This window comes from Notolabrus celidotus, chromosome 18, assembly GCF_009762535.1.
Source record: "Notolabrus celidotus isolate fNotCel1 chromosome 18, fNotCel1.pri, whole genome shotgun sequence".
Taxonomy (NCBI): Eukaryota; Metazoa; Chordata; class Actinopteri; order Labriformes; family Labridae; genus Notolabrus; species Notolabrus celidotus.
The window spans coordinates 5,262,476-5,287,967 of NC_048289.1; the positions used below are offsets into that span (position 1 = coordinate 5,262,476).

Genomic DNA, 25,492 nt, shown 5'->3' on the forward strand with positions numbered 1-25,492 from the left:
ACAGCAAGAAAGTTCCTGGTTCGAGTCCCAGGTGCCTTTCTGTGTGGAGTTTGCATGTTCTCCATGTGCATGCGTGGGTTCTCTCTGGGTACTCTGGCTTCCTCCCACAGTCCAGAAACATGCTCACCAGGTTAATTGGTTACACTAAATTGCCCGTAGGTGTGAGTGTGTGTGCGTGAATGGTTGTCTGTCTCTCCATGTTTGCCCTGTGATGGGTTGGCTGCCTGTCCAGGGTGTACTCTGCCTTCCGCCTGAAGTCAGCTGAGATTGGCTCCTGCCCCCCGTGACCCCGAACGTGATAAACGGTCAAGATAATAGATGGATGGATAAATCGATCACTGTCTATTGAAGCTGTTTTGATCTTCTGTTTTTAGTCTGTTTGCTGTTTGTCTGTGCATGTGTTAGTTTCCCTCTCACATCACCTGAAACAGAACAAAGACTCTCGAAGACTAACTACACAAACGTCTCAGTCCAGACCTCACCAAGCACAGCAATGACCCACATTCAGATGAACTGTAACAATAGTCTTCACTCTGGTGAACGTCTGATTTGCATTCATTGGTCATATGGAGTCATCAGCGTGACCATAAAATAACCTGTTAAAGCCCTAATAGGTTTGAGAATCATACGCTGTGTGTGCTGAGGAAACAGTCTAAATGGCACTGAGTGATGGTGGATTGTGATGTCGTGCCTTCCTGTGTCGTCTCAGAGCAACTGAGGTATTTTAAGGTTGAGGTCCCAGAGACTGTAATTAGATCAAAGCAGATCATGTCATCAGCCTGTTTCATATCCATCACATCCGCTTTTAAATAAGAGTCATCAATCAGTCGGCTACCGGTCAGCCTCTTTAAACAACAAGCAAGTAACACACACACACACAGATGCACGGTGTTGGCTGTCTGTCCGTCTGTCCACTGCTCTCTCCCTCTCTCTCTCTCTCTCTCTCTCCCTCCCCTCTGGCATACATGACAGCAGCAACGAGGACAAGCTGTTTTTCCTGCTGATAAATATTCCGACACGCCGTGCCTGACAGGCCGGCTCTACCAGCCAGGAATTGGGATGGACAGGTCTGTGTGTCTGGGTTCTTGTGAATGTGTGTGTGAACGTGTGAGTGTGTGTGACAGCCGGGTCGTCTCCATGGTGCCAAGGCGGCTCTCTGAATCGGCCTGAGACGCTCCCTTCCGGCCGGAGCCCAGCAGACTCTGTGTAACTAGACCTCTGTCGTTCCCACCCCTCCATGCCCCCTCCACCACCCTCTGCGCCCTGCCTCATCAGCTCACCCACAGGAGGAGACGCAGGGCTGGGCGCTGCTTTCTTGCCAGCCTGGAAATGCTGACATGCACAGGCTGGCATCCTTTCACTTGGAACAATCTCCCTCTCTCTTTCTTCCCTCTTTTCCCTCGCCTTTCGTTTGCTGTCTAAACTATGCGTCCGGCCAAAGCAGAAAATAGAGTGGGATATTTATAGCAACATGAAAAAAAGGGGGATACTGCCTCTTTTTCACTGGACACGCGGGATTATGTTTCATTATTTATGTCTCTCCTCTCTCAGCTTCTTTTCTCCCTTTCTCTCATTTCACTGTTTCGTCTTTTCTTCTGTCTCTGCACGCAGTTGCCAGTTCCTGCCTCCTAATTACTGATCCTCTTTGGATGGCTGTACACTTAAATACTAAAGAAGCTTTAAACAATACAGTGAAGAGGAAGAACACCTTAAGAGAAAGGAGGTGGAAGTGTGAATATGATGAGATGTTAGAAAATAGGCTTGAGGATGGGGGTAAATAAAACGTCCTTGCTGTCCTCAGGGAGAACTGATGCTAAAGACAATTTAAACCTAATACAAGCTGATAACATCCACATCTCAGCTACTCATGACAAAGACTAGCATTAAGGCTGGTTAGAAGTGCACTGGGGGGGATGAAGAGAACCTGATGTTATGTTCTGGCCCCGCCCATCCAGGAATCAGCGTTATTATTATTATATATTTTTTCATATAGCTGGCTTTCAATGTCTTCATCAGCCTGAGTCCAGTGCCTTAGAGCAGGGGTTCCCAAAAGTGGGGGTCCGGATCCCCTGGGGGGGTCACCAGATACTAACTGGGGGTCGCAAGATGTTTATTTATTTTTTTAAGTAATCAGAAATGTTATTGATTGTCCATTACTGTAAATATCTTTCTAAAAAAGTAATTCAATTTGAAATCAAAACTAGGGATGGGCGACAATTGTTGAATATTTGTTCACTTTGTAAAAATTGAAGAGTTACAAATATTTTCTCATTTTAAAAGTAGAATTTTTCTTGTTTTTACTCGTGCCTGATTGTAATACGGCATAAATAGCAACAGAAGAAGAAAACATTCAGTCTCTGCGATTTTCTCTGTTTCTGAATCTCACACTAATACACACGTATTTCCAGAGACTGTAAAATATAAACACACACGCCACAGTCACAGAAACACCGACATAAAGATCCAGACAGACGCTGTCAGTGCCTGCTACTAGCAGCACACGTCCTGCTGTTGGGTAACGTGACTGCCACACAAACGGGACGTTAATGGGACAGGTGTTTGTGGGTGGGTCGGGGGGTAGTATTTTGGCTTGAAATGCCCATCCCTAATCGAAACCTTGCAAATATTTTTTTTCATTAGTTTTCTGCCTTTCTTTGTTGCTAGATAACTCCTAAGGTTGAGACAATTAATTACAAAAGCGTCAGTAACAGCAGCTAATTCATAGCAGCACAGGAAACAAAGGCACATGTACATGTAGGTGGCTAATTTTGTGCCGACCAGCAAAGTGAAGTGTGAAGCTACAACTTCTTCAAGGGATAGTGGGGATCGCAAGTCTTTGGCACTTATATTTTGGGGGTCGCCGGCCAAAAAGTTTAGAGTATATGTGGGTCTTCATTATTCTCCCAAATCGGTGTAAATCATGTCATTGCGTTTGTGTAAGTAGTTTTTTTTCTGAATAGTTTCAGGAAAAGGCTTCTGGTCCACAGGTAGTTATTGATATTTGGTGTTATTGAGTGAACTCTTGCTAATGTGGAATAACAGACGTGTGAGGGACAGGAGTAACGCCCTCTGAGCTGTCCTTGATGTTGTTGCTGCTTGACATGTGGAGCTGTCCATGGTCCTGATTTGATTGTCATGCTATCACAGCGTTACTCACTTTGTCTTGCACCAACTACTGACAGACTGTTGGTGTCTGAACAGTAGAGTTTACCCATGTTTTGAGACTTCATGATTCTTGCACAGTTTGCACTGTTGGGTCGCATGTGTGTCATATTCAGGGGTGCAAAGATGACTGAAATCGTCTTCTCAAGAAAACAGTAACTTAGATCAAAATGTACTTGCGTGCTGTATCTCCCTGCGGTCTCTCATTTAAGGGGCAGAGCTGAGCAGCATCTGTTGTAGCTTTTAGAATTACTAGTGACATGTAACGCATACAGATCCACTTAAAAAACAATTGAACTATCCCTTTAAACAAAAGGGAGGTTTGCAGTGCCGCCAGTGCACTTCACAGTCAGTAAACTTCACGTGAAGGTTTCACGCAGTGGTTGACACATCTGACATTTTCTGTCCAAGTGAGTGGCTTTGGGGAGGTTTGTGATAACAGAACGTAGCAGGTTTCAGAGCACACAGACTTAAAAGGTTATGTGTATAGATCAGTTTGAGACAGCGTATTGATTTGTGTTTAATTTCACACACGCTTTGTGATCCGTCCGGTCGTGTCTGGTTTGTTTCAGTGTGTGAAGAAATGTGTGACTGACCAGGTATTGTCATTTTTTTATGTGCATTTCCTGTTTTGATGCTGTCACTGGGATCTAGTGTCTCATGGGGCTATACTAAAATACACAACTACACAAGTAAACACACACACACACACACACACACACACACACACACACACACACACACACACACACACACACACACACACACACACACAAACCCCTTCATGTGTCCCTCCATGGGATTCTGGCCACGTGTCCACCATTATGTTTCTCTGAGGCAGTGGAATATATCTGCTGTCATATTTTATCTGTGTGTGTGTGTGTGTGTGTGTGTGTGTGTGTGTGTGTGTGTGTGTGTGTGTGTGTGTGTGTGTGTGTGTGTGTGTGTGTGTGTGTGTGTGTGTGTAGGTGGGTGGTCAGGTGGGTGGTCCAAAATACAAACACATTTTTGTGCAAACCCTTCATCCTATACACAGACACACACACACACACACACACACACACACACACACACACACACACACACACACAAACACACACACTGTACCTTACTCTTATGTCTCAGGTTGTGTGCAAACGAATAAGTCACGTTTCTTCTTGCTAACTCAAATAACAGTCAGCTGTCTGAGAATATTCATTTCATCTTCAGTCTTGTCTCCTGATCTTTCAGGCCATCCTTCTCTTCAGTCGACAGTGTCAGCTGAGTAATTAAGCCCGGTGTGACTCTAAAAGGTAAACACACGTTAAGGTTATTGCTCAACTGGCGCAGGAACAAAAACAAGACTTCAAAAGAGGGTGACAAATGAAAAGTGGACCGTGTGTTTTGCTCGTAGCTCTGAATGTGTCGGTGTGTTTGTTAGTCATAATAGTAGCTGTCATGAATGTTTACCTCAGTGACATCTTATCTTCACAGAGTACGAGGCTTTCTATCTGAACTCAGAGACTGCAGTTGAAAGAATTAGGATGTCTGTGTGTCATCTGTGTGTGTGTGGGTGTGTGTTATGCAAAGTGTGGAACGGGCAGCAGCATTGTGTTCAACTTGAGTGTGTGTTGAAATTGAACTTGAATGCTCGAGCTATTTCAAGATAGAGCACCCTCAGCTTTGACGAGCCGTCCCTGTGTGTATTTGTGTGTGGGAGGTTGTTCCTTTGTGCCTCTGAGCCAAGGCAGTGGGGGAATCGTATTCTGACTTCGTCTCACACCAGTGAGCAGTGTGGGGGGTCAGGCGTCTGCAGTGTGTATGTGTGTGTGTGTGGATGTGTGAGAGTTGCTATAGAACATGTCGAGACGTGACGCTCAGTGGCATGGAACCGATTGCCCTGCCAAACCCTGCCAATTACCATCCTGGCTGGAAGACATCACCCACACACACACACACACACACACACACACACACACACACACACACCCTTTCATTTCAGTCTCTCTCTCTCTCTCTCCATCCTGGCGCACAGTGGTGGTTGTCGTTCTCTGACCATCATGTCATGGAGGGAGACATGTGGAACAGCGAGACATATTGTGCCACACGCCTCTTCTCAGCGTTTCTGTATGCTGTTCTCTTTTTTTTCTACAAATGTGTCTGGCATTTCTCTCAACCTGAGACTTCTGCACATGAATCACATCAGACACAGGTACTACAGGTGTTATCTTTGAGGAAGTGATTGGGGTGTTGTGCTGTCAGAATCATCACACTTGTCAGTTTTTACACACACAGTTTGACAAACAGATCAAGACAGTTAGGGACAGTTTTGTGGGACTAAAGTAACTGTGAGGTGAAGGACATGAAAGCCATTTACAGTGGAGAGAAGTTGATCAAACCTTTTTGGATCCCAACTAGTTAACAGACTGTTGGTAACATGTTGTTGAAGGAGATATAAGTAGTTTGGATTTGGATTACATCCTCTTATCCTTTAAGTTCAGTCACCAGATTTGAAATCAAAGAAAGAAACCTGTCTATGAAGACATCCAATGCATCCTTGATTACACTTCAACATTAAAAGGAACCTTCAGACACTCTAAAACGAGGTACAAACTTTATGGAATTGCATTTAATGTATAATGAGCGGTGGTTATGCAGATCAGAATCACAACAGGATGAGCAGTAGCCTGACGCGAAGCGGGACGCAAGTGCTGACTACAGGGTTTCTTAAAAGTTAATCCAAAAAGGAATAACCTCAAAAGTCCGAAGCGACCAGAGGAAGAGGGGAGAACCAAAATAAAGAAGGCTGAAACCAAGAGACTCCAAAACCTAAAAATAATGATAATATGATGAGAGAAACTAATCCACCACTGCAGAGCAACTGACTGGAACCAAGACATGAGGGAGACCCAGGAAAACCCTTTAACAAAGCCAAAAGGGCTGCTAGAGATGGCTTCGAGGAAAACCAAAAGACTTGGGTGAAGACCTGCCCAATCAGGCACAGACACCTGACCCTGCACTGATTAGTTCAGCAAACTCAGAGAGCGGCCAAATCTGGGTGCCCCTTACAACAAGACTAATGTCACCTGATACAGAGCCGTGTTGAAACAAACCAGCAACCTCTGGTCTTAAAATATGAAGCCAATGTTGAAGTGCTAAAAACTGCAGTTTATCTAGTGTCCGCTTGAGGCTGGCTGCAGAAACATCAGAAACCACATACACACCCATTGAAAGAAGACGCTCTTTACAGCAGAAATAAACATGTTTACAGGCTGGTACGAAAAACAGTTTAGGTCCGAAGAGCTAAATATCGGCACACACTGTACGGGGTTGAAGTTTTTTATTATGACTTGTGATTTTTGAAGATATTTAATTTATGAGATTTTATCTGATTTGAACTTTCGTGTCCTGTATAAAGGAGATAAACACCCTTAGTGCAGACACATGTACACAAGCATGAAAGCTATATTTAGCCTAGCGTCATTATCTTTGTCCTCCTTTAACATGCTAATACAGTGAGTTAAGGCTCTGACTGTGTAATTGTAAAGCTTGTTGAATTGAACAGACTGCCTTGTTGTGTTTGCAGGAGCAGGAGGCTTTCACTAAGAGCACTGAACACAAAAAGTCTGCGCTGCACGGCTTGTTTATTTTCCTCAGCCTGTAATAAAGGATTCAACTGTGTCTCTCGCAGATTGAAACCATATGGCAGCAAATTGTCATTCCATCTAAACATCACAAGAGACACCGTTAGCTGTATTTATGGGTGACTGCATTGTACTAACAAGGATCTAAATTTAAGCTCGTATTCCAAGGATGGGGCTGCTTCATGTCACCCCTATAGTTATAAATGGAGTCATGAGAAACACTGCCAATTCTCTGTGTTTGGCACTTGACAAAGCAAAGTTGACAAGAAGCCAATAAAAGCTGTCTGTGTGACTGTGTATATGTCTGCTGACTCAGGATGCAGCGTGATTGATAAGACAGTTCATTCAGCAGAGCTCCTGTTTGAACTCACTGTGGTTTATGGTGTCTGCATTAGAGATTAACAAGAGGTGGGCATGAAGATGCTGTCCTTAAACGCCCCATGAGGTAGTCGGGGAGAATCAGGAGGAAAATAAGTTTATACCCTTTAAACTTTAACAAACCAACAAAGTGGAGACAGATGTTAGATGCTGAAATAACCCTGAAAATAATCTGTATTAGTTTGCTATTAATGGCCTTTAATTGATGCACTGTTATCAGCACATGTGGATTCCATAGACTGTATAGATAATGGATGTAGGATCCGTGATGTCACCCATCTGTTCCTGAGTGCTGTTTTGAAGCCAATCAGCGGTGGAAGCCATATTGGTAATGCTGAACTCAACCAAACTTAGTGTGAGGTAAAGAGGCAGGCTTTGAGCCTCCAAGCCAAAAGCTACAGTGTTCCCACCTGTCAATCAAGTCAGCTGTGCCTCTCATTGGAAAACTCGTAATCTCTATATCTTCAAAATTGCCATGTTCTAAAAAAATATCACCCTCCATACAGTGTGTGCTGACTGAGAAATTAGCTATCCAGACTGCACTCGTCTTTTGTACCAGGCTGTAAACATGTTTATTTCTGCTGTGAAGAGCGTCTCTTTTGAATTGGTGTGTATGTGGTACTTCTGGAGCCAGCCTCAAGCTGATCCTTGATGAACTGCAGTTTTTAGCACTTCCGCATTGGACTCATATTTTTAGACCGGAGGTTGACGCTTGGCATAAACGAAACAGAGTGGAGCAAGTGGATGATGCAACCAATCAGCTCTGGTGCCGTGGTGGAGATGGACCAAACATGGATCTGGTGGAAGTTAGCCGTCATGCTTTAGAGTAACTCAGCACTGTCTGCAGAACATGCAGCAGATGTAAAGCATGATAAAGTTGGCTGACTGTTTTGAAAATGCAAATAATGGGCCAGCATATAGGTTAGACCATGATGCAGAGTTTTGAAATAACCTCCCCCCGCTCAACAGTCACAGAAATCCATGCAGTGAGAATAAAGCTGTGAAGGCCTTAAGATGTATTAAGCATAACAATACGACTTCTCAGTTTCTCCCTCATCTCCTAACTCTCTCTCCCGACCCCGACAATACAGGATTTACCAAACTTTTGTCTCCTAACTTTGCCCACCTGCACCTTTGAGACTGGAAGGTGATGTGTGGTGTAGAATTTATCCAGGTGGGGACGGGTGAGGTTGTGGGAATAATTTAAACTGATATTTAAACATTTGGTCGTCGGCCATGTTTGAGAGATTTTGCAAGATTTCCAGTTTAGAGTGTGGACTCTGGTTGTTAATGTGTGATGTGCTGTGGTCGTCATCTCTTGGCTCTCCACACACAACAGTTAAATCTGTTATCACATGTGGTCATGTGTGGGGTCTCACATTTCACAAGCTTTAGGTGTGTGAGTAAGATGTTTTTTCCATCACAGTCGTCCAGAACAACTTCAAAAGCTCTTTGGATTCTCCCACTCGATGTCTGATAACGATGAGCTGTAAAAGATAACCTCATCTGGCCGCTCACGATGCAAAACAGGTCATTTTCATTTGACTGGCTAAATGAATGTAATGCAATCTAACGAGGATAAAGGGGAAACCCTCACCAAATGATGTTTTTTCCCTTATAATATAATCCCACAAAGCAGTTCAAAGCTCTCTGCAGTGGGAGTAAGATGTTTGCAGGTTTTAAGAGAGCGATTCAATGCTGTGTGTGCAATGTCAGTTAAGTTCACGGTGTTTAAAGCCAAATGTCTGTAGGAAGAGTGGAAAAGATGCAGCCATGAAGAAAGAGGAGGAGGCCTGCAAAAAAAATGAAGAGGCAGTCAGGAATTAGAGTGTACCCTGAGAGGGAGGGAGAGAGAGAGACAGATGGGGGGAGGAAGAAAAGTGAAGAGCTATTGAGAGATCCGAAGTGGGAGGTAGAAGTGGAGACAAAAAGACAAATGTGGGGACGGAGGATGAGTAAGCCAGCCAGAGGAGGAGGAGCGAGAGGAGGAGAAGACAACAGCTCAGCAGGTTTCTGAAAACCAAATTTAGGACTAAAGAATCCTTCAGCGCTCCCTCACACTAGATTAAACACTAAACAAAAACCCACGTGAAAAAAACAAAGCTGACACACAGTTATTCTGTCTCCACAAAGCCAGCAAATGTCCTGAAAGTAAGAATGAGCTGTTGAACAAAAACTGTGATAAAAAGCTAAACGTCAGTGAGTTCATCTACAGCCGTCTTCAGGATGTGTTTGTACTCTTGAATATGAGAAGACATGGGCTACCATTTCTCTCCATGTACAACCAAACGGTGTCATTAGACCAAGTCAAGGGTTGGTGGCAGTGATAATTTTGGCAGCTATTTTGGATTCAGTCTTAGGCTTTAGACAAAAATGCGTGTTGGTTTTAGTCACATTTTAGTCTTTGATTTTTGCCTAAACATTTTCTCTTTGAATAATTAATGTAGTCGATCAGATATCGGTATCAGGGTTGCACCAGGTGTTAGAACTGTTAATATTTCACTCTTTTAAAACTTTTTCTTTTCTTCTATCTTAAGTTGAATAATTTAGCCTTTCCCTGCTAAAGAGTCAAAAGAAAACATTCTTGATGTGACCACTATGAAGATATTTTGATTCTCTTGAGTCAAATTGAAATGCCATGAACACAAAATAAGGGCTGTACTGCACTTTTACGACGGCCCCTGAATGTACCTACAGTGGCGGGCGCTGGACAGACAGTTCAGGGTACTCAGCATCTTTGATGACAAGGAGTTGATCAAAACTTACTAAACGTGTCTGGTGTATCACCAAACTGGAAAGAATCAAGCTGTAGAATGCTGAGCTTTTTACAGTTATAGTGGAAAAAACGGTAAACGTCAAATAGTAACGTCCCCTGGTTGTGTCTTTTTCACTAACGCACACCGGGGGGTAAAAATCCTCAATGAAGATGAGACAGATGAATGGAGGTGAGAAGAGCTGGTTCACACAGCATACCTGCTGCAGGTAGAGACCAAGCTAACACTGCTAACCCTCAAATAATAACTCAGCCTGTCACAGGAATACATCACGGCAGGGGAAACATGGATTTTAAATGTCTGGCGATCCGCCACTAACATTTTCATCTGGTCGTCGCCTTGTTAACAAAATCAAAACATACATCTGTCAGAGTTTTTATTATCAGTGATGCAACTTAGCTCGTCAAAGTCTCCTTTTCGTCATGAAAAATGGGTCGTTGACGAACATTTATCGTCATAATTTTCGTTAACGAAATTATTACTGGTTGGTGGTTCAAATCCCATGTAATGCAGCTCCTACGTACGGACAGATGTTAAGTTACACATCATAAGTAAGTTAGCCATGTTAGTTATACGGCCTTTCTTTCAACATGCATCCTGAAATTAAATCTTCTGACCTTTTGTGTCTCATGACCAACCAAGAAGTTCTTCCTGTTGTTGCCCAAATGTAAAGATACACATTCAAAACTCTCAGACATTGATTAGATTTTTTGGCAAGCTGAATTTTTAAAATATTTGAAGTTGTTGCTTTTTCAGCTTCACTAGCTACACCGCTGAGTTTGAGTGATTGAAATTGATATTGCATATTTTTAATTGTTAAATTGACACAAAGGTACAAGCACAGCTCCATGAAAAGTACTTTATGCAAAAAAGTACTGCATGTTTAATACTTTTGATGGGGAAGTTACAATTCCCCGGTTTTGATCAGGACTGTGCAAATCCAGTTTTTATGTTTGTGCATGAAGATATCATATCTCGATTTCAGCTACCTGGAAAACTCTGAAAGAACTCTGAAGAAAATGTAATACGGTCACATGTACACCATGCCCTGGTTTCTGGTGGCTGCTGACTACCTGCACAGCCTCAGCTAAGTGACGTATCCACAAAACAAACATGGCAGCAGCAACAAGAACATCTCAGTTGTACGTTAATCAATGAGTGGTTTCAGCTCTGTATTGGATTTAAAAAAACTAACATGAAGATGATGTTTCTGTTGTAAGTATAAACCTGTTAAATCCCTCAAACAGTTGTGCCACAGCGTTATAATTCAGAACACATCTCTTTTTGATTTCACATTTAGAAAATTGAAGAGTGTCTCTGAGCTTTAAGGAGCTGGAGCAGGAGAGAATGGAGGGAGAGAAAGGCAGAGAAGGAAAACACAAAGACAAAACCCTCCTTAAGGGGAAGAGGAAACACCTTTCATGATTTCTGCTGTTTAATTATACATTTGTCTGCAGTTCTGCTGCCCGGAGCAGCAGTCCAATAACGGAGCGTCTCCAGAGATTCTGCCAAACACTTCATACAAGATACACCACAAACACACTCTCAACACACTCTCAGCACACTCCCTCAAACAGCAGGAAACACATGCAGTCTCCTCTGTTCCTCTGTTCACACTGATGTATCCGTGTCAATCAACTCTTCATATACTGGAGCGGCTGATCCAACCAGGAGGAGTTGTGTGTGATAACTCAAATGTCTGACTTGGCTTTGGTGTTTGCTCAACAAGGGAAACCTACGAAAAGCTACGGCTATCTTTCACTATAGTGCATCATGTGTTCCACCAGAGGGAGTGACCTCTGCAACCCTGCTATACAACATTCAGTGAGGAGTCAGTTCTGTGGCTTACAGTAGTTCTCCCGAGCGACTGAGAAAAAAATCTAAAAACAACTGATGGAAATCCTGCAGCAGCGTTAGCAGCAGCTCTAAAACTAAGAATCATACCCAGAGAAAAACAAGTGTGATAGGTTTCTCCTCTGTTTAGACCTCCATTGTAGTTCAGTCTTGGTTTTGATTGGTCGGTGATCAGGGCGAACAATGATGAAAAAGGCTGTGTGCAGTAAGCCACAAGAAGTCACAAAAAAATGCTTTAATAGACAGACACAGGACCTTTAGCATTCTGGGGGTAAGTTTTCAGACCCCTCTAGTGACTCTTTTTTTAAGAATGTGACTAGCGACAAATCTAGGGACTTTTTCTGTTTATTTTTGGAGACTGACGTGAAAACATTTATCGTTCTTAGGCTTCTTTTTTTTAATTAAGTTATATTTTTGGGGTGTTTTCGCCTTTAATGGCCGTAACAGCTGAATAGAGACAGGAAATGTGGAGTAGTAGAGAGTGGGGGAGGACGTGCAGTAAATGTTCGAGGCAGGATTCGAGGCTGCAACCTCTGCCTGGAGGGCTATGGCCTCTGTATGTGGTGCGTGGCCTCGAACACGGCCTAGACCACTAGGCCAACGGTGCCCCGTTCTTACTCTTCTTAACGAGCAGCAGGGGCTGGTGTGAGTCCGTCCTAGCTGCATTCAGAGCAGAAGGCAATCATCCCTCCGCATCCAGACTGCAAATGTATCACGCATGTACGAAGACACCGCTGTCTGATCCTGCTTAATGTCTCTTTTTGGTCCACTTAGATTGTAAATTTGAAAATGTTACAGTTAAAAAAAATCATGTATTACTTTGATTTGTTGTAGGCTCCTAAGTGTACTTAAAAACATATTTAGGGTGTTTTTACCACTTTTTGTCTCTCCCTCAACGTTACTCATCTCCTACAGCGTCCATTACAATTTCAATCCAATTTAAATGATGAGGTCATTTAGCAACTTCTAGTACAGCCAATAGCTACTTTGCTCATTGAGGAGTTGGCAACACTGTATAGGGAGACCAAGCAGCAACCTCCAGTCTTAAAATATGAAGCCAATGTGGAAGTATTATAAGCTGCAGTTCCTTAAGTGTCCACTTGAGGCTGGCTGCAGAAACACCAGAAACCACATACACACCCATTCAAAGAAGACGATCTTTACAGCACAACATGTTTACAGAACCCTGTAGCTGTTAGCGAAAAGGCTAAAGGCCTCAATGCCACATCTTTGCGTCACACTAGATCGACTGAAAGTTGAGTCAGCATTTCCAATATGGCCCCCGTCGATGATTGGCTTCAAAAACACATGGGTGACGCCACAGAGACTACGTCCATGTATTATACAGTCTACAAGGGGATGTAGACTGAATGTCTTCCAATTCCAGTGACTTCAATAAGGAACAGATGTTGTTTCAAGCTTAATTTCAACACTCCAAATGAACCTCTTGCTTGCAAATTCTGGTTCCCAACAGAGATCTCATCCTGTCCCTGTGCCTCAGAGCTCTTCTCTCAAACATGCAGGAAAAACATTTGTTAGTAGTCATGCTCAGGTGTGTCTTAAGGTTTACTGATATAGTGATTAAACCGGATCTCTGATATTTCACCTAAATAAAGTGACTGGCTATACGTGACATGCTGATTGTAGATGTGATGGAGGACATACAAATCGAGGGCATAGAGTCCGTTTTAGAAAAGTGGGTCTTCTGTGGACAGCAAAGCAAATCGGTAGGGAACACGTAGCAGCGTCTTCACCACCTCAGGCATCTCGGAAAAATCTGATTCTCTCAGAGGACCCTTCAATCCTTCTACTTTAGAGAACCTAGACAGGGAACATCACATCCAGGTTTAGAAACAGCTCCGCTCACAGCAGGGGGTCTCTGCACAGCGAGTGCTTTCAGCTGAAGTCACTCTCTTCTCTCTGCAGGACTCACACAGCAAAGATGTGCAGAACCAGAGCTCATAGAGATCATGAGAGATCCTCTCCAACCCAACAAAGCAATGTTCCAGCTTTTGTATTCAGATGAGCAACTCAAAACAAGTAGTCATCAGTGCCCCACATTATCCCATATTGACCCACTCATCATATCATGCACACACATTTTTTATTTTCTGTCGGCTTGATTATACTGTTGATAGAAGCAGAAACGGACCTGAGGAAGTTTGCAGCAGAACATGCGCCTGTGTTTATCCCAAGCCGCGAGATTTGAAGCCCATTTGGAAGTGTTATAAACTGCAGTTCAGGGGTACTGGTGGCCTACCGATCTGAGCGCCCCACCTTTAGAGGCTACAGTCCTCGTCGCAGAGGTCGAGGACTCAAAGCCCGCCTCTTTACCTCACACTAGCTAGACAGCAGTTAGGTTGAGTTCAGCATTTCCAATATGGCTCCCGCCGACGATTGGCCACAAAACAGCGCTTCAGAAACACATGGGTGACGTCCAGATACTACGATTATTATTAATACAGTCTATGGTTTATCCCTTTGGTTCTACATCCTGTGTCATAGAGAGAAGCTGTGAGTTGTCATGAAGGAAGCAGAAAGATATGCAGTATATAAGGAGGCATGAATTTGACATAAGCCTTAATGGATGTGTGTGCGTGTGTGTGAGAGAGAGTGTATTGTATTGAATTGCTGGATGGATTTATTGAGGTGGAGGCTAAAGTCACCTTTGTTTTTTGTGTGCACAATATGTTTCCTTAAGACCGATCTTTCATTGACGGAGATGAACAGGGCTGAATATTGATGAGCCTCTTCAAAGGTTATCACATGTCCACTGCTAAGGCTGCACCGAAGCTGCCCTCGAGCAAGGCAATGAATCCCCACTCCTCCTGTGTCCATGCTCGTGATCATAGTGGTGAAGGCTCTTTACTGACGAGTGTGTGTCTGTGTGTGTTCTTCCTCATCAGGCAGTGGGACAGACAGAGAGATGCTAACAGTCTAACAGAAGCTCCTCACATCTCTTCGACACCCCAGCACCAGAGGACCACAGCTGCTCCTAAAGGTAGGCCTCCTCAGGAGCTGTGTCTCTAAATGTGACAGCTGCATGTATGAACAGTTCTGACCCACTGAGTCCAAAAGAAGGCTCATACACACACAACATGCACAGCAGTTTAACATTTGCTCCAGATGTTCTGAAGGCATCATCGAGTATCAGGTCTGTTTAATATGCTGCTCACCTATCTGAGTTGATACTTGACAAGTGCTCGTTCAGTGACACGGAATCATCGTGTCAGTGTTTACCTTTTCAGCTCCTCCTTCAACATCCTCAATGTTTGACTCAGGGATGCCTGTATTTATTTTATTTTTATTTTTATTATAATAATAATCAGGATTAGATTATTGATACTATTCATTGACGGGCTAGCTGTTTGCCTGTAAAATGACTGTATATGTTTTACCTCATGGTCAGTGTGTCATGAGTCAGTGTGAACGTGATGCTGATTAGAACTACTGACCCTGTCACACCTTGACGATTTAGCCAGCGTTTTCCTGACGTATCAAAATGCCTCTAAAACGCTGACATAGGCTGAATTATCAATGTTTTTTTTTTTATTTTGGGCGTATACATATCATATTCATAAGCGTGTGGCAGTGTAATAACGCTGAAGTGTACAAAAAGGCTGGTTAATGACAATGTATACTTGTTAAAATGAGATGCTTTTCATTGGTGATTAAAAAAGGTGTGTGTTATTAAAAACTCTGCAGTCTCTCTTTGTAAGAACCAAAGAGTGTATATAAAATGGACTTCATCTCGCTCGGCTTGAAGTGAGGCTGCCACAAAAACTGCTCCCCCTAGTGGCTGGCAGCAATATAGGCAAAAGAATCTGTCTATGCCATTCATTTGAATGGGGCTGCAGTCGAACTTTAAAAAATAAATACACGTCGTACGAAGGTTTCTCACATCAGTATGCTGTGGTGATATGTAGTTATTATTTGACTGTTTTGTGTTCAAGGCCTCTTTTTTCTGAAAAGTTATTTTCCTTTGTTGTTAATTAGGTATTAAAAAACGGGGTTTTACATCCAGTTTTACTTTGATTGACAGCTGCCATAGAGAGAAACTCCGTAGGACCTCAGGACGCTACGCTGTAGGGCGGAGCTTGTTACCGTGGAAACACACCAATTCCCTACCGTGTAGACTCTGGCTGCAGAAAATGTAAAAGATGTCAGCGTTCTGTACAATGGGAAAAGGCGGAGTGACGCTGTCCATTTTATATACACTCTATGTTAAGAACATGATGAGTCGTGGAGAGTGTCAGAGGAGGGAAACCAGCAGGAACACAGCCTCTGCTCTTTACAACAAGTTACACTTATTGAATGCAGTGCTTTCAAAAACGTCACATTTTCATTGAATTCAACAACAGCAGCTTTATCGCTGAACACCACCAGACTCCAGACACCAGAGTGAGGGCTCCAAAGCTTCTCACACTCACACACACACAGACACACATTTCTATGTGTGTGAACGTGTGTCAACCATCGCAGAACTTACCTACAACTTATGGCAGGCGTATGCCGGACATATGATCCATACACTCACCGTACTATGACGTAAACCAGCGTGCTTCAGCGTTCTCTTAACTTATATAAAACGTACCTATAACTTATGCGACTTACGCCAGTGTACTCGACAATTTTTTCTATATGCCGTCATACGCTGGCTTAATCGTCAAGGTGTAACAGGGCCATGAAGGGCTTGTGATCTCGTTTTCACCATGGATTGATCAGTCAGAAGATTCCTCTATAATTAAAGTTGTGATATTCTTCAACAGAAACTTGATGAGGAGGAAATGAGAGGCATAAGCATTTTTTTTGTTTTGGCCAGAAACACTGACGTAAAGCTAAAGATTAATATATCCAACAGTTTATGACTTATTCAGAGTAAAAACCTTGCAGGCCTGTACATCAGGGTAAAGCGTCACAGTCTTTCTGTAGCATAATTATCAAAAATTGGAGCCCATGATGGAACTTTGGGTTGGTTAATTATTGATTTTGAAGCGTGTGTGTGGGTGTGAAATGTAAATGGGAGTTCAATGCTATAGTTGTTCTCTGGAGGCTTGTTTCTGTTCTCGGCTTCCTCGACACACAGGATGACAAAAAAGGAGAGAAACTGGGCTAGAGGCATCAGGGGGGTCTGAGAGACTTTCCAGGCTGAAGTGTTTGTGTATGCGTGTTTTCACGCTGAAACTGATTTGGGTATTTAAAAAGCAGCACAGATTCTGTAGCTTTGGGGAAGATTCTTGGAAGGATTTGAACACCCCCACCACATATTCCCTTTCTAACCTTCTCTGCCTCGCCTCATCGTTCGCTTCCCAGAAAAGTCCCTGAACATCCCCGAAATGCGTGCTGAATATTTCAACGTGCTGTTTAAGAATAAGCCTGTTCTCCAGACCCCAGGACAGCTATACAATTAAAATCCCTCCACTCATTGTATTTGTCATTAGCATTTAGTGACGGCTGTCCAGATGCTAGAAGTTGTTAGCGGTTAGCTGCGGCCTTCAGGGGGAGATCCAGGGCTCCAGGCTCTATATGGGGTCTTAGAGGATTACGTGCCTGGCAAGGTGCTCTTTTGTGTGGGGAGATGAGGCAGCAGAGTAGCCCTCAGATCCAGGCCACAGGCAGAGAGACCAGCTGAAAGGATAATCGCAGCAGTTTATCTACTGTTTTGGATTTAATGGAGCATTTCTGCCAATATTTGACCTTTACTTCAAACAACCCTCAGGATGAACGGCTACCTTACTTTTTAATAACAAATGTACTTTTACCATGGAGTGTGTATAAAATTTTATATTTTCATCCCATCCAGCTGAATGGAGTTATGGTCTTTTATAGACAGATGCTGAGCTCACTGACACATTTACCTCCTGCTTCGCTTTGTTGGAGCTGGAAAGACTCCAGTTTCCAAACATCTACAGTAGTATTGTGTGTTGTAGTTTGTTAGGCACTGCACTGTTTCTATGCAGCACTACATATGTGACCTACCACAGTGTGAACATTACCTGTGTATCAGTGTATCTGCATGGCTGTGTAATTAAAATCCTCAAACACGAGGTTGCAGTACGTTACCTATTCCACTGTGTTGACCTTCACCTGCCTTCTCTGTGCACTTCAAACAAAGGTGACTTTCATTTAGCAGACCATGTTGGCAGGTGGAGCTCACGTTTGTTGTGCAGCAGCTACTTTTACTGCTTCATGTGAAAGCAAACAGTCTGCAGCAGTTAGCCAAAAACTGGCATCAAGTGCAAAGTCCTCCTGAGTTTCATGTGAGATGCTAGCAAGTAAAATCAAAGCTGTTGTGGTCTTGCTGCTGAAAAGTGTAGGTACATATCTGATGGTGTGCATCAAGCTCAGGGATCAGCTACTACAGAGGGTCTGCCTCTAATACAGTTTACCCACAGTGAAACTTCGATGGAGAAGTGTTAGTCAGGCATAACGCAGGTGATTGTAAGCAGAGAAAAGAGGTTCAGTCACATAGTTTCAGTCTTTCTAAGAGAAGATATGTCAGATATGATGCCTGATCAGTGCTTCAGCTTGTGAAATGAAGACAATCTTTTGGATAAGCATCCCTCTGTTTTTGATTTTACTAAGTTGTATTTTATCAGCAAAAGGAGGAATAACAATGGTGCATAAAAACACCGGACAGTTGGGCATCAGTTATGTGGTACTGCTCTGTCAAAGGTTTGAGGAATCTACTCAACGTGCAGTTACAACAAGCTTTTATTCCTGCTCGTCACACTGTAGGAGGTAGATCTGATACAATCTTGATGATATAATCAGTTTCCATGTGTATGTCATCAGTTATGAAGCATGTCACATTGTGTTTTTAGTTTTTGTTGCAACAAGCAGATAACAAGGAATATCTAAAGTCACAAAGACACCGTTCTGATATTTAAAAAACAGCATGAAATGTTAGTTTTAGAGCTCAGGGGTGTTCCTAAGTCCTGTCTTCCAGTATGTTTTATTTTACAGTGATCTATAATTGCACATTTTACCCATTATTGTCAAAAATATTGACAAAAATAGAAGTTAAATTTGAAATAAAATCTTACAAATACATTTTTTTCTGTAGTTTTCTGCATTTCCTGCCAGATGTCTTCTAAGGTTATTGGGTTAGTTTCCAGATAATTAACAGAAGCTTCAGTAGCAGCAGGTTCATTCATAATAGCATAGGAAACAGAGTCACGTGTGCATGCAGGTAGGCTAATCACTTGGAGGGACGGTGGGGATCGAGTCTATGGCACTTATATTTTCGGGGTCGCGGCCTGAAAAGTTTGGGAACCCCTGTTATGGATCACTAGCTCCAAAAATGGCTCCAGTGATGTATAGGAATCTGGTCTGTTCTGTGCTTTTGTAATGCTCTGTCAGTTTGGGTGGTGTGTTCAGGGACATATTTTCAAACTGGTTGAATGGATATTTCATTAGCTAATGGGCTTTGTTATATACGAGTCAAATATAAATTGAGTATTTGACATTTTTTCATCTCAGATTGACATTATTTGAAGCAAGACATGCTGAGCATTCTAGTGCTGACATGTGACATGACAGTGCTGTCGTGTGGACCATGGGTTGTGTCATTATTAGGGGTGTCCCGATCCCGATCCTGATCTCAACTATTGGATTGGAGCCGATCTGGACTTTTTTTAAATTGATCGGTGATCTGCATTTGAGCTGATCATCTCATCTGATCATTTACGTCCGCTGTCACTGAGCACAATTTGCAGCTGAAGGCTAACACGCAAGTTTAATTTGAGTTCTTTAACTGTGTATACATAATGAGGAAAAATAAATGGGACACTGATGTAGAACTCAATGATCAATGGTCTTAAATCTCATGAATGAATTCTTTGTAAAGCATAAAAAGTCCTCACTTTAGATCAGCTCACAAAACCATGAACAAGCAGCTTATAAATCCTTTGTGACTACCTTGATTAATCCTAATTTGCTATGTAATAAGGTGTTCACTAACCCTTACTAAATGTTAGAATCATAACCTGTAAATGTGTTTATAACTGGTTTATAATGACCATAACAGCTCATTTGTATTTGGGGAATCCATCATTTATAAAGTATGAACAAAGAGTTAGTTAACACATTATAGAGAGTCATATTCATGAATAATAAAACATTTATAACTGTGTTTGTACATGGTATATAAATGAGTAATAATGTATGAACAATGCTTTACAGATGATGAGTTAAGTATTAATTAATGCTTAACTAATGCTGAAAAGTGTGTAGTTAATATAAAGTGTTACCAAAGCATATGCTCTACACACCCTACGGTAACTGCAGGGACGTATGGTTCAAAAAGGTTAAAACATAAACCAAACACAGGACAGTCTGTTACATTACATTCTCCGCCTCACAAGGAGTTGCGTTCAGAGCAGCCTCGGATTTAAACGTGCTGTAACGCATGCACACCAGTTTGGTGGGTCTCATACAGCAGAGCCTGTAAAACAGATTGAGTTTTATAACAATGCTAGCTGGATTAAGTTACTGGAATAAACATAAGACATATTTTAGTTAATGTTTTAATTACTTATTTTTTTAAAGGAAAAAAAACTGTGCAGCTCAACTCTCTTATTTCTTGTGCAACTATTATCTAGGCAAACGCAAGTATTGGATCAGGACTCGGCATCAGCAAATATTAAATATTAAAAAATTGGATCGGGATCGGGGCAAAAAAGCTGATCAGGACATCCCTTGACATTTTGCAGTAAAAAAACTGTGAGAGTTGAACACTAACTCTGGACTCATTCACACAAACTCATTCAGCTTTTCTGATGTAACTTCTGAATATTGAAGAAAACGGGTAAAACAGCGGCGTTCACTGAGGCAGGAGGTCTGGATGGTGAGTGATGCAGACTGCAGCCATATGTAAGCCAGTATGGTTGTTTCAAAGTCCTTGTCTGGTATCTTTAGCTGGTTTCTAAACAACAGGGCCGAACTGACCAGATTCCATGTGGGTAAAACACTCACTATTGACAAGTACCTCAACTCCACTTTAAGGAAACGATTTATCCCTTTAAATAAAAGATGAAGTGCATTGTACTGAACCAGCAGTCACATTGTGAGAGATTGCTCTTAAATTTCGTACACAATTTCAATTTCTGAGGCGAGAGGAGCGTGAACCCATTTCTTATATTTGCATTATAGTACAGCGCTGACTGGAAACAGACTCCCATTCTCCAGAGTGATAAGAAATCACTCTATCCCTGTCGTTCTAGATCTCATTTGGTCATCTTTCTGCCTCATCTCTCGTTTTAGTTTGAAGCTGAGCACCTTTAGAATCCTGGGACGTTTGTCTGCAGCCACGGCTGAGTGACTGTCACAGCAAGTTACCAGCACAGACATCTTGTATCAGGGCTGCAGGGCTTAAATTCCAGCAGAGGAGCTATCCCGCACCCAGTGGGAGACTCTACACCAAACCAAACAAACTTTCAGCTCAGAAATATCCACTTGTAGGTACTCCTCTGAAATGATGAGGTGTTAGCCTTTTCATGCATTGTCTGTGATACATCCACAGTTGAACGTCTGTGGGGGAAATGAAACAGGAAGGCTCATTTCAGTCAGACAAGCACAAATGGTGGACGTTCAGTACATCCAAACACATTGTTTCCCTGCTTTAGCATGCAGTTGATCAAGTGCATACAGAATGCTAAAGGTGTCCCTCCACCAGAGAGGACTTAAAGGAAAATCAAGGACAGAGATGAGCAGGACCGCCGGACAGCTGGAGTCATGTGACCGAGGTTTTCCCGCAGTAATTACTGAATCAAGGATTCTCCTCCTCCTCTCTTCATCCATGTTGTCTTTCTGGTCCTCTGTAAACCTCTGACCTGTTGACTCCAGGCCTGGCTCCGCTCATCATGACGGTTTGTTGTTGTAGTTAAGTGAAATACGATCTGGTGATAACACAGAGTGTTTTAATCTGAAAATGAACTGGATGTTTTCATTTTGTTTTGGTGCCTGACTTCCTGTCCCGCTCCATCTGCTCTGTTGAGATTGATGCGTCGTGCTCCGGCATCCGGCAAAAATAGAAGTCTTGGGTATTTGATCCATCCGTTCCGACCTGCCGGATCAGAGATGCAGCCAGAACACAATGGAGCGGATCCAGTGAAAGTTAACACATTGACTAGAATAGAAACCGATCAGATCCGGTTCCCTGACGGATCGGAGACGGACTGGACACGGATCTGGTGGAATTTGGCCGTCAGAAGTTGAAAACTCTTCTTTAGAATTTACTGAATATAAGGAGGGGCAGCGAGCTGAGCAGTGACTTGATCTATGTACAGTAGATGCTCAGTTTGATTTTGTGGGCCTGAACCAGTTAAAGCATTTTCAACTGAAAGTGCGGCAATGAAAAAAAGGCATTTTTGCACTGAGGATGATGTGCGCTGAAAATGCAGACTAGAATGTATTTTTATAGAATATAGACATTGCTTCCATAAGAAGCGCCGTTTATGGAGTCAGGCCCTTACCCGTAACAGCTAATTCTGATTAGGTGAAAAACACTGCCAGGTAGAGCCAGAAGTTTATACAGTTGTGCCTCTCTCCATATTCTACCCCTGTGCATACACACTCGCACTCACACACATGGTTTACCCCAGACTGCACCTTACTCTTACGTCTTCCCCACACGTCCTGTTCTGACAACCGATAACTAACAATCCCTCTTAAAACAGCCATGTTTATTGTAACAGCAGCGTGCCCAGGGTCACACTGCCTGTGTGTTTGTGTGTGTTCGTGTATGTGTGTACAGCCTAGTATGAGGTGTCATTGCAAAAGGAGGGGGGCTCAAATCACCCATAATCTCCAGGGCAAAGGTCAAATGACTTACTCTCGCTGCCGTGCCGTAGTGCACTCTTATTTGTCAGCAGATACAGCGTTCCCATTGATAGAAAGTCACCTCAGTGTTTCATCAATAAGCTACACTATGTCACAGGAGTAATCAATGTCACAGAGCATGTACAAAAGATGGAGGATTATAATCTGATGTTATCTGAGAAGCTAGCCCAGAACAGGTGATGAGCAGGAGACGTTCTGGTTCACTTCCTCATAGAAGGCAGTCACTACCACGCAGATCATAATCCTCATGTTTGTGCCGTCTTTGTTCCCAAACCTGTTGATTTAAGGCCTCTGTGTTTGCTTCCAGGCAGACTTTTGTTGAACTGCCTGCTGTGTCAGCATCTGCACTCTTCCTCCTCTGTCTCCGTCCTCCTTATTGAGTGGGACAGTTGAAATCAGCTCCATGAATAGTGATGACATCAATGTCGACCACGGCTTTGTCTGCGGTTGCTTTTAGCAGTCGCAGGTCCGCTTGGCCGGCTGATTGACTTTAATTGGTGAGAGTGAGGCAGAAAACACAGAATAAGGGGGACAGAGAGGAGAAAGAAGAACAATTAAATCGTAAAAGACTTGGAGAACAAAGTTGTAAAAAAAAAAACTTGGCAGCAGTGACTTGCATCAATAATTGGTGTTGGGTGCTTGTTGGGTTGTAAAATGTGTGTTTCCGTGTAAAACCTGCCTCCAACTGCTGACAAGTGAAGGTGCAGGAAGTGTGATGATTTCTTTAGAGCAGATGCTTATAACTTTTTTTTAGTGCAACAACCAATGACAATAATATTATGAGAGAAAACAGGGAGTCGTTCAGGGTAAATGTAATAAAATGCATGCCACTAAATCTGCTTTTCTTGTGTTAGCAGCGCTCACAACCTTCATTTCAGAGCGCTTCTCACTGCTGGGTACTAAAGCACGTCTACTTCCCTTACTTGTGCCCATTAAGTCTGTTTTTAAAATCCTCTATCAGCCTATTATAATAATATTACATATATTATCATTAATTTAATCACACTCTTTGTATAAACAGCTGATAGTTTGTGTTGTAGCATTAGCAGCGGCTCCAGACCTGGAATTATTCCTTCTCTGCACGGACCCTTATAGTTGTCGGCAAATTTGGTATCAGAAGTCCCGCCCTGTCTCGATTCTGATTGGTCAGTGATGGGGGGGATTTGACGTTGATGAGCCAGAGCGTACACTAACAAGGACTAGTGTTGCCAATTTAGCAACTTAGTTGCTATATTTAGCGAGTTTTCAGACCCATCTAGCGACTCTTTTTCAAAAAAGCGACTAGCGATAAATCTAGTGACTTTTTCTGGTGTTCATGGAGACTTTTGGAGACTGACGTGAAAGCATGTATCGTTCTTATTCTATTCAACAAGCAGCGGATGCTTCTGTGAGTCCCTCCTAGCTGCATTCAGAGCAGGAGGCGTTCACCCCTCAGCATCCAGACTGTTAATGTATCACGCATGTACGAAGACACCGCTGGCTGATCCCGTCTACTGTCTCTTTTTGGTCCTTTAGATAGTTAATGTAGATTGTATATAATAAACATGTAGAAAATGTTATGGTTGAAAAATGTAATGTTTTACTTTGATTTGTTGTAGGCTTGTAAATGTAGTTATAAACATATTTAGGGTGTTTTTTACTCTCATTTTGTCTCCCTCAACGTTACTCGTCTCTCCTACAGCGTCCATTACAATTTCAATTATGCTACTAAATGATGACGTCATTTAGTGACTTCTAGTGACTGTTAGCTACTTTTAGAAAGAAAAAAGCGGTGGAAGAGCGTGGTGTGGAAACTTAGAACAAAAGGGAAGGAGAGATATAGGTTTGAATGTATAAGAGTGCTGGAAGAGGAGCGGTTGAAACTTTGCTGTTTGAGCAACGACAGGAAACAACTGACACGAGCGGATTATTTGTGCCCAGGTTGCTGTGTGCCGAAAATGCTGAACTGCATCAGCTTTGCATAGAAAATAGGCGCCTCAATGAGTTTAACATTGTGAAGAGCCCCTAGGATAGTCTTCTTCATCATAACAGTGTCGTCACTGCGTTACTTTCCTCAGTGCTGGAGTTAGCAACCTATCAGCCCTTTCCTTGTTTCTTAAGCCTGATTTATTCTTCTGCGTAGAAACCAACGGTGTTGCCTACGCTGGAGGTCTGCATAGCTCCCGTACCTACGCAGGTAGTCGACGTGTATCCTCCAAAATGTAACTACGTGCTGAATCAACACGGGCCACAAGCCCTGTGATTGGTCCGCTTGGCGGCATTGTATTTCCTGCATTTACAGCACTTCCGGGATCCCCGCTCATCGACTGCACATCAGCCATGTATTTTATCTCCTCCTCTCTATTCTTCATGTAATCATGTCTGTATGATAAACAGCAACATGTATCAGCTGTAGATTAACATAACACGCTCTGAATCGCTGTGGAAAGTAAACATAGATCGTAGCGGGGCCGGATGCAGGCGACAGACTATAAGTCTCGGTGGAGAATTGCTGGGTGTCATGGACACATCAACGCACAAGTACAGTATGTAGAGATCATGTCTGCGTCGACCACTGCTGTGTAGGTGCGATGCCGAAGTATAAATCATCCTTTAGTAAAAATAAAAAATTAAAGCCCTCAATAATCAACTGATCAGCTTTAATTACTTATTATTTGTTTACAGCCTCCCTCACATGCAATCAGACTGATGTAAAGCAACCCATCAAAACACACGTGGCAAAAGTCAAGAGTTGTTATTGCTTACCTGATTTAAACTTCAGCAAAATGTAACTAGGCGCTGAATCGACGCAAACCGCAAGCCCCTATGATTGGTCTGCTGGACGGCATTGTATTTTCTGCATTCAGAGCCCTTTGTGAG

At 42.7% G+C, this 25,492-nt stretch overlaps 1 protein-coding gene across 1 annotated transcript in view; it reads left to right on the forward strand.

Annotated features, from left to right (window-relative positions):
- rbfox3a (RNA binding fox-1 homolog 3a) overlaps window positions 1-25,492 on the forward strand; it is a 626,830-nt gene that overhangs the window by 16,184 nt on the left and 585,154 nt on the right. The window contains exon 2 of the mRNA XM_034708818.1: window positions 14,698-14,792. The gene's annotated coding sequence lies outside the window, so the exon portion shown is untranslated. The remainder of the gene's footprint in view (window positions 1-14,697; window positions 14,793-25,492) is intronic.